Raw genomic sequence first — 10,618 nt, 5'->3', positions numbered from 1 at the left:
AGGCGTCGCGTGTTTAATACTGTTAGGGACCGACCTTCCGCAGCCCCACCGGACAGAAAAGCAGAGACATCGAGGATGCAGTCACACGAGAGGAGGTTTATTTTCTGGCTAGCCGGGGTCCGAGCCCTCGAGCCCCAACGCAGTGGTCGCTCTTCTTGGGCAAGGACCCCGACCTGAATTGCGGGGTGCCTTTTATCCCCCCACAAAGGGCCCTAGCAAGCCACAAACTAATTTCGCGCTGGCCATGAGCTGACCTTTGAAGTGATTAATTTTCTTTGAATTCTGCGCGATCCCCGCGCATGCCACCTCCCTCTTGCCTTTCTCCACAACCCAAGAGATGACCGGAGGTGAGAGTATAAACACATGTGTGCTGTTCGCTGATGGCTTCACCCTGCTTCACACGAAGGGGGGGAAATTCCTTTCTTGTCGTGCCACTGAGAGGCTGCCGAAGGGCCATCGAGGCGCCCCCACAATACATACGTGTGACTTTAGTAATAAAACCAGGTCATCCAGAAAAAAAGGAGCCCTTTAGGAAAAAAAAAAAAATCAGTTTAGAGTGACTTTTCAAATTGACCATCCCTTTTCATAACAGGCCGGGCGAGGTGGCTCACGCCTGTAACCGTAGCACTCTGGGAGGCCGAGGCGGGCGGATTGCTCAAGGTCAGGAGTTCAAAACCAGCCTGAGCGAGACCTCGTCTCTACCATAAAAATAGAAAGAAATTAATTGGCCACCTAATATATATAATATAAAAGTCAGCCGGGCATGGGGGCTCGTGCCTGTAGTCCCAGCTACTCGGGAGGCTGAGGCAGGAGGATCGCCTGAGCCCAGGAGTTTGAGGTTGGTGTGAGCTAGGCTGATGCCACGGCACTCACTCTAGCCTGGGCAAGAAAGCGAGACTCTGTCTCAAAAAAAAATTCAAATAACAGATACATTCAGAGGCCCAAATGTTGACATAGAATAAAATCATGTTCATTTATTTTTTCTGCATCTTAGAATCAGAAGGCATAAAATTAAATATGTTGAATGTCATAAATGCATCCATACAAGTGCGAGTCTCCAACTATAATGCGTTTTATGGCAGATTTATTTTTGTATTTTTTTATTTTTTTGTTTTTTGAAATCAGAAATGTACAGAAGATTCATTATTTTTAAAAATGTACCAGTCAATCAAAAAAGAGGGAGTACGGAAGCCCTCGGCGGGGTCGGGACGTGCTCTGGCCCGTCCCTGGGACCCCGTTCCGGGCGGGCGCTTACGGTGGCGACGCGACTGGCCGTGGAAAGGGTTGCGAGTGCCCGTGAGCGGGGGTCTCTCTCTTCCCCGGTCAAACGTCGCCAGAAATGAAGAGACAACAAAAAGATGAGGACGGGAGGACGGAGTCCTTGCTGACTGCCGCGCCTCGTTCATTTCAGTCGCTACGTTTATGCAGATAAGAACAAAGGAGAAGCAAAATGCAAAGGAACAACAGGTGGCGCGTGTCTTCATTAAACCAGAAAACAAAACAGTTCTTGTCTCTTTTATCCTTCCGTCACTTTTTTTTTATTCTATTTATTTTTTTTTAGGTTTTTTTTTTTAATTTTTTTTTATTTCGGCATATTATGGGGGTACAGATTTTAAGGATTCAATAAATGCCCATTTCCCCCCCTCCCCCCAAAAGTCTGAGTCTCCATCATGACCATCCCCCAGATGGTGCACATCTCACTCATTGTGTATGTGTATATACCCGACCCCCTCCCCCCCCACCTCCCCAATACCCTAATACTGTAGCACCTATGTGTCCACTTAGGTGCTACTCAGTTAATACCAGTTTGGTGGAGAATATATCTCTTCCGTCACTTTGATAGTCCTTTCCCTCGCTTAAGCAGTTTTCTAATGTACAAGTTAACTTTTTTTCTGATATCCAAAAAGCTACAAATACTCAACTATGATCACTCAGACAGTTGAAGGAAAAGAGCAGCACCCAAGCGTAATTAACAATTCCGAGAAAGGAGTGTGCAGGGCCTAGTGGGGGCTCTAAGCGACGAGGGCTGTGTGCACAGGATGACTTCAGTGACCTTCTGGAACTGCTGCTGTTATCTCCAGCACCCTCTGTGTGCGCTAGAAGAAAGGCCAAGGATGTCAGAGCTCTGAGTTAAGTAAGGCGCCAGGTGCTGTGTTTCTCAAGTACCCCAGTGTTGAGAGCAGCCACCGCACCTTAACTCTCCCGTGTTCGGGACAGCTCCCGACAGGCGAGGGAGTGTCGCCTGCCTCCGCTGGTTCCCTTCTCCTCTCTCGGGGTTCCAGGTCAACCGGGCGGGCGCGGGTCCCCCGGCCCCCGTGAGGGTAGAGTGTGTGTCGCTCTCGTGCCCGAGATCCCGGTCCGCGTGGTGGACCAGATGTCTGTGTCCCACGGTGTGTGGTTTCCCGCTGTCCCGCCGGGTCGACAGCTGCCACTTAGTCTATGCAGACAAAGCATCGGTCCCCTCTCCGGGTCGACCAGATGATATCTGACACTTAGTATATGCAGACAAAGGCTCTGGTCCCTCTCCGGGTCGACCAGATGACGAACGACACTTAGTATATGCGGACAAAGGCTCTGGTCCCTCTCCGGGTCGACCAGATGACGAACGACACTTAGTATATGCGGACAAAGGCTCTGGTCCCCTCTCCGGGTCGACCAGATGATATCTGACACTTAGTATATGCAGACAAAGGCTCTGGTCCCCTCTCCGGGTCGACCAGATGATATCTGACACTTAGTATATGCAGACAAAGGCTCTGGTCCCTCTCTGGGTCGACCAGAAGCCAAGTTGACACTTAGTATATGAAGAGAAGAAAAAATAGGATTTGGTGATTTCCTTGTCCCTAGGGGGCGCCCTCCTCCTCTGGCTGGTTGGGGGGGGTGACTTTTTTTATTATTTATTTATTTATGTGTGTACGTATTTTGATAATTTTATAAATTCACTTACCTTATATGTACGTACTTATTTTTATATTTTTTGGGTGTGTGTGTGTACGTATGTATTTTTCCACTTTTTATGTACGTACTTTTTAAAAGAGCCCTCCTCTGCTGCCTGTCATAAAGTACAAGCATGCATTCATTTTTTTTTAACTTTTATTTTTATTTTTTATTGTTTCCCCCACACACACTTTTCTCGATGGGTATGGAATGGGAGGAGAGGGCCCTGCCGCTTTCTAACCCTAAACCCCAACCCTAAACCTAATCCTAACCCTAAACATTTAACCCTAACACTAAACATCTAAACCTAACCATCTAACCCTAACCCTAAACATCAAACCCTATCCCTAACCCTAACCCTAACCCTAACCTAAACCTAACCCTAAACATTTAACCCTAACCCTAAACATCTAACCCTAAACATCAAACCCTAACCGAGACCCTAAACATCAAACCCTAACCCAGACCCTAAACCTAACCATAAACATCTAACCCTAACCCTAAACATCAAACCCTAACCCAAACCCAAACCCTAAACCTAACCCTAACCCAGACCCTAAACCTAACCCTAAACATCTGACCCTAACCCGAACCCTAAACCTAACCCTAAACATCAAACCTTAACCCAAACCCTAAACCTAACCCTAAACCTAACCCTAAACATCTAACCCTAACCCTAACCTTAACCCTAAGCCTAAACCTAACCCTAAACCTAACCCTAACCCAAAACATCAAACCCTAACCTAAACACCAAGCGTAAACCTAACCCTAACCGTAACCCTAAACGTCTAACCCTAAACATCAAACCCCAACCCTAAACCTAACCCTAAACATCTAACCCTAACCATCTAACCATCTAACCCTAACCCTAAACCTAAGCCTAACCCTAAACATAACCCTAACCCTAAACATAACCCTAACCCTGATGATGCCACCGGGGGTCAGCCATCCCGCCAAGCCTGCCCTACCACGCTTGGGCAACTATCCGGCCAGGAACCGTTAGGCGCCGTCGGTGGTGATGGCGGAGGCAGGGGTGACACTGACACTCTTGACAAGAAATGAATGTCTAGCTATTTATTTACACACAGGTGCACACGCACGGCAAGCAAGCTCACCATAGATTCCGCTTATTTTCATTTGGGCGATCTTTCTTCACTGATCTTCACAGAATCCAGTAGCCCATACCCTGAAAGAGAAACATGTAAAAAAAAAAAAAAAAAAAAAAAAAAAAGAAGAATCCAGTAGCCTACAAAGTAAATAAAGTCCTCAGAATCACACTCAACATCCTCAGAATATATGAATATATATATAGAGAGAGAGAGAAATTTTTTTTTAGACAGAGTCTCACTTTGTTGACCATACTGATAGATGCAATTTTAATCTTAGAATGCGTGGCACTCCTTGTAGTCTTAGATACTGTCAACAGAAAGCATTCGGTGGATAAACAATCTCCAGCAGCTTTTCTGCAGAGATGAACCTACCTGTCTGTGTGTGTGTGTGGGGGGGGGGGAGAGATGATAAATAATGAGGATTGAGGACCAGATGAATGACAAAGAAACCCACTTCGTGGTTCCTCAATACAAGCATTCATTTAAAGGGCGTACTCGTACACCTAGGTGGAAAGTGCAGGCAGCTCAAAAAATAATAATAATTGCCGTGAGCCCCGGTTATGATATGGCAATAAGCGCTAGCCCTCGGAAGGTGTAAACCATACTCACTGTGGCTTACACCGATGTGGGATGGACAGAGATAAGCTTGAGCAATCCTCCCGCCTCCGCCTCACAGAGAGCTAGGATTACAAGTGTGCTGGGCCTGAGACAAATTTTTACCTCTCCCTCCCTGCTTATCTCTTTTATTCTGTCTATAGCAGATATATATATATATATATATAGAGAGAGAGAGAGAGAGAGAGAGAGAGAGAGAGAGAGAGAGAGAGAGACAGAGAGAAAGAGAGACAGAGAGACAGAGAGACAGAGAGCAGATATATATATATATATATATATATATATATATATATATATATATATAGTGAGAGAGACAGAGAGAGAGAACGAAAGAGAGAGAGAGAGTAAGAGAAATTTTTATCTCTCCCTCCGTATTTTTCTGGCAAGTCCTTTATTCTTAATTTTATTTTTTTTTTTTTGAGACAGAGTCTCAGTTTTGGTGCCCGGGCTAGAGTAGTATGGCATCAGCTTAGCTCACGGCAACCTCAAACTCCTGGGCTCAAGTGATCCTTCAGTCTCAGCCTCTCGAGTAGCTAAGACTACAGGCATGTGCAGCCATGCCCGGCTTAATGTGTGTGTGTGTGTGTGTGTGTGTGTGTGTGTGTGCATGTGTGTGTGTGTGTGTGTGTGTGTGTGTGTGTGTGTGTGTGTGTTTAGTTGGCCAATTAATTTCTTTCTATTTGTAGTAGAGATGGGGTCTTGCTCTTGTTCAAGCTGGTTTGAACTCCTGACCTTGAGCAATCCTCGCAACTCGGCTTCCAAGACAGGTAGGATTATAGGTGGGCTGGGCCTGAGAGAAATTTTTATCTCTCCCTTTCTGCTTATCTCTTTTATTCTGTCTATAGCAGATTATATATATATATATATATATATATATATATATAGAGAGAGAGAGAGAGAGAGAGAGAGAGAGACAGACAGACAGAGAGACAGAGACAGAAAGAGAAACAGAGAGAGAGAGAGTAAGAGACATTTTTATCTCTCCCTCCATGCTTTTTCTAGTAAGTCCCTTTCTGTTATTTTTTTTTTTTTGAGACATTGTCTCAATTTTCTTGCCCGGGTTAGAGTGCTCTGGCGTCACCTTAGCACACTGCAACCTCAAACTCCTGGGCTCAAGTGTTCCTTATGTCTCAGCCTCGCGAGTAACTGGGACTACAGGCATGGGCCACCATGCACGGCTAATTTTTCTTTTATATATATTACCTGGCCAATAAATTTCTTTCTATTTATAGTAGAGATGGGGTCTTGCTCTTGCTGGGGCTGGTTTGAACTCCTGACCTCAAGTAATCCTCCTGCCTCGGCCTCCCAGAGAGCTAGGATTACAGGTGTGCTGGGCCTGAGAGAAATTTTTATCTTTGCCTCCCTGCTTATCTTATTTATTCTGTCTATAGCAGATATATATATATATATATATATATATATATAGAGAGAGAGAGAGAGAGAGATAGAGAGAGAGAGCGAAAGAGAGACAGAGAGAGTAAGAGAAATTTTTATCTCTCCCTCCCTGCTCCATTTGGTAAGTCCCTTTTTCTTAACTTTTTTATTTTTTCTAGAGAGAGTCTCACTTTTGTGTCCCGGAGTACAGTGCTATGGCGTCAGCTTAGCTCACAGCAACCTCAAACGCTTGGGCTCAAGTGATCCTTCTATCTCAGCCTCCAAAGTAGCTGAGACTACATACATGCACCACGATGCCCGGTTTATTATGTATGTATGTGTGTGTGTGTGTATGTGTGTGTGTGTGTGTGTGTGTGTGTGTGTGTTTAGTTGGCCAATTTATTTCTTTCTATTTATAGTAGAGATGGGGTCTTGCTCTTATTCGGGCTGGTTTGAATTCCTGACCTGGAGCAATCATCCTGCCTCGGCCTCCCAGAGAGCTAAAATTACAGGTGTGCTGGGCCTGAGACAAATTTTTATCTCTCCCTCCCTGCTTATCTCTTTTATTCTGTCTATAGCAGATATATATATATATATATATATATATATATAGAGAGAGAGAGAGAGAGAGAGAGAGAGAGAAATTTTTATCTCTCCCTCGCTGCTCTTTCTGGCAATTCCCTTTTTCTTAATTTTTTTTTTTTTTTTTTTGACACAGAGTCTCACTTTTGGTGCCCGGGCTAGAGGGCTATGGCATCAGCATAGCTCACTGCAACCTCAAACTCCTGGGCTAAAGTGATCCTTCTGTCTCAGCCCCCCGAGTAGCTGGGACTACAGGCATGTGCCGCCATGCCCGGCTAAGTTTTCTTTCTATATATATTAATTGGCCCATAAATTACTCCTGACCGCGAGCAATCCTCCCGCCTCGGCCTCGCAGAGAGCTAGGATTACAGGTGTGTTCAGCCTGAGAGAAATTTTTATGTCTCCTACCCTGCTTATCTCTTTTATTCTGTCAATAGCATATATATATATAGAGAGAGAGAGAGAGAGAGAGAGAGAGACAGAGAGACAGACAGCAGATTTATATATATAGAGAGAGAGAGAGAGCGAAAGAGAGAGAGAGAGAGTAAGAGAAATTTTTATCTCTCCCTCCATGCTTTTTCTAGTAAGTCCATTTCCGTTAATTTTTTTTTTTTTTTGAGACATTGTCTCAATTTTCGTGCCCGGGTTAGAGTGCTCTGGCGTCACCTTAGCACACTGCAACCTCAAACACCTGGGCTCAAGTGTTCCTTATGTCTCAGCCTCCCGAGTAACTGGGACTACAGGCATGGGCCACCATGCACGGCTAATTTTTCTTTTATATATATTACCTGGCCAATAAATTTCTTTCTATTTATAGTAGAGATGGGGTCTTGCTCTTGCTTGGGCTGGTTTGAACTCCTGACCTCAATTAATCCTCCTGCCTCGGCCTCCCAGAGAGCTAGGATTACAGGTGTGCTGGGCCTGAGAGAAATTTTTATCTCTGCCTCCCTGCTTATCTTATTTATTCTGTCTATAGCATATATATATATATATATATATAGAGAGAGAGAGAGAGAGAGACAGAGACAGAGAGAGAGAGAGACAGAGACAGAGAACAGATTTATATATATATATATATATACAGAGACAGAGAGAGCAAAAGAGAGAGAGAGAGTAAGAGAAATATTTTTCTCTACCTCCCTGCTTTTTCTGGCAAGTCCCTTTTTCTTAATATTTTTATTTTTTTTTTTTAAACAGAGTCTCAGTTTTGGAGCCCAGGCTAGAGTGGGCATGGAATGGGAGGAGAGAGCCCTGCCGCTTTCCCCTATCTCTATCTCTCTTTCTTCCTTTCTTTTGTGCTGTCTTTTCTTGAGAGATGGAGTGTCACTGTGTTACCCGGCCTAGAGTGCTGTGGCGTCAGCCTGGCTCAATAAACACACCGAAGGAGGTCTCTCTATGCACCAAAGGTGTCGGTTTGCCTTTCTCTAGGCAGGGCGGACTTTTCCAAGTCTGCGCTTGACCCTAAACCTAACCCTAAGCCTAAACCTAACCCTAAACATAACCCTAAACATCTAACCCTAACCCTAAACCTAACCCTAAACATCAAACCATAACCCAAACCCCAAGCTTAAACCTAACCCTAACCGTAAACCTAAACATCTAACCCTAACCCTAAACCTAACCCTAAACATCAAACCCTAACCCAAACCCCAACACTTATCCTAATCCTAAACATATAACCCTAACCCTAACCCTAAACCTAACCCTAACCATAAACCTCTAACCCTAACCCTAAACATCTAACCCTAAACCTAACCCTAACCATAAACCTCTAACCCTTACCCTAAACATCTAACCCTAACCCTAAACCTAACCCTAACCTTAAACATCTAACCCTAACCCTAACCCTAAACATTTAACCCTAACCCTAAAAGCCTAAACATCTAACCCTAACCCTAAACCTAACCCTAACCCTGATGATGCCACCGGGGGTCAGCCATCCCGCCAAGCCTGCCCTACCACGCTTGGGCAACTATCCATAGTTTTTAACTTTTGGACTCCTTTGTAACACCACCACTTAAAACACAAACACACTGCAAAGACTATACACAGATATTTCCTTTCTTTGTGTCCTTATTTATTCCGTAAGCTTTCCCCTACTTTTAAAGTTTGTATTGTTGTGTTCGCTTTTCTTTTTATTTAATTACATTTTTATTTTTTTGGGACAGAGTCTCACTTTGTTGCCCAGGATACAGTGAGTACCCTGGCATAAGCCTAGCTCACAACAACCTCAACCTCCTGGACTCAAGCAATCCTCCTGCCTCAGCCTCCAAAGTAGCTGGGACTACAGGCATGTGCCACCATGTCTGGCTAATTTTTCTTTCTCTATATATTACTTGGCCAATTAATTTCTTTCTATTTATAGTAGAGATTGGGTCCTGTTCGGGCTGGTTTGAACTCCTGACCTCGAGCAATCCTCCCGCCTCGGCCTCCCAGAGAGCTAGGATTACAGGTGTGCTTGGCCTGAGAGAAATTTTTAAGTCTCCCTGCCTGCTTGTCTCATTTATTCTGTCAACAGCATATATATATATATATATATATATATATATATATATATATATATATAGAGAGAGAGAGAGAGAGAGAGAGAGAGAGACAGAGAAAGAGAGAGAGAAATTGTTATCTTTCCCTTCCTGCGTTTCCTGGTAATTCCCTTTTTCTTAATTTTTTTTTTTTTGACACACAATCTCACTTTTGGTGTCGGGCTACAGTGCTATGGTGTCAGCTTAGCTCACTTCAACCTCAAACTCCTGGGCTCAAATGATGCTTCCTTCTCAGCCTCCCGAGTAGCTGGGACTGCAGGCATGTGCAACCATGCCTGGCTAATTTTTCTTTCTCTATATATTACTGGCCAATCAATTTCTTTCTATTTATAGTAGAGATGGGGTCTTGCTCTTGCTCGAGCTCGTTTGAACTCTTGACCTCCAGCAATCGTCCTGTCTTGGCCTCTCAGAGAGCGAGGATTACAGGTGTGCTGGGCCTGAGAGAAATTTTTATCTCTCTTCCCTGCTTATCTCTTTTATTCTGTCTATAGCAGATATATGTGTGTGTGTGTGTGTGTGTGTGTGTGTGTGTATATATAGGGAGAGAGAGAGAGAGAGAGAGAAATTTTTATCCCTCCCCCCCTGCTTTTTCTGGCAAGTACCTTTTTCTAAATTTTTTTTTTTTTTTTGACACAGAGTCTAACTTTTAGTGCCCAGGCTAGAGTGCTCTGGCGTCAGCTTAGCTCACAGCAACCTCAAACTCCTGGGCTCAAGTGATCCTTCTGTCTCAGCCTCCAGAGTAACTGGGACTTCAGGCATGCGCCAACATGCCCGGCTAATTTTTCTTTGTATATATATTACTTGGCCAGTAAATTTCTTTCTATTTATAGTAGAGATGGGGTCTTGCTCTTGCTCGGGCTGGTTTGAACTCCTGACCTCGAGCAATCCTCCTGCCCCGCCTCCCAGAGAGCTAGGATTACAGGTGTGCTGGGCCTGACAGAAATTTTAATCTCTTCAACCCTGCTTATATATAAAGAGAGAGAGACAGAGAGAGCGAGAGAGAGAGAGACAGACAGAGAGAAATTTTTATCTTTTCCTCCCTGCGTTTTCTGGTAGTTCCCTTTTTCTTATTTTTTTTTTTTTTTTTCGAGACAGAGTCTCACTTTATTGCCCAGGCTAGAGTGAGTGCCGTGGCGTCAGGCTGGCTCACAGCAACCTCAATCTCAGGGGCTCAGCGATCCTACAGCCTCAGCCTCCCGAGTGGCTGGGACTACAGACATGCGCCACCATGCCCGGCTAATTTTTTGTATATATATTTTTAGTTGGTCAATTAATTTATTTCTATTTTTGGTAGAGACGGGGTCTCGCTCAGGCTGGTTTCGAACTCCTGACCTTGAGCAATCCGCCTGCCTCGGCCTCCCAAAGAGCTAGTAATACAGGCGTGAGCCACCACGCCCGGCCACCTTCTCACTTTTGGAGTCGGGCTAGAGTGCTATGGCATCAGCTTAGCTCACAACA

The sequence above is a fragment of the Microcebus murinus genome, chromosome 20 (genome assembly GCF_040939455.1).
Source record: "Microcebus murinus isolate Inina chromosome 20, M.murinus_Inina_mat1.0, whole genome shotgun sequence".
NCBI lineage: Eukaryota > Metazoa > Chordata > Mammalia > Primates > Cheirogaleidae > Microcebus > Microcebus murinus.
This window is presented reverse-complemented; position numbering follows the sequence as displayed.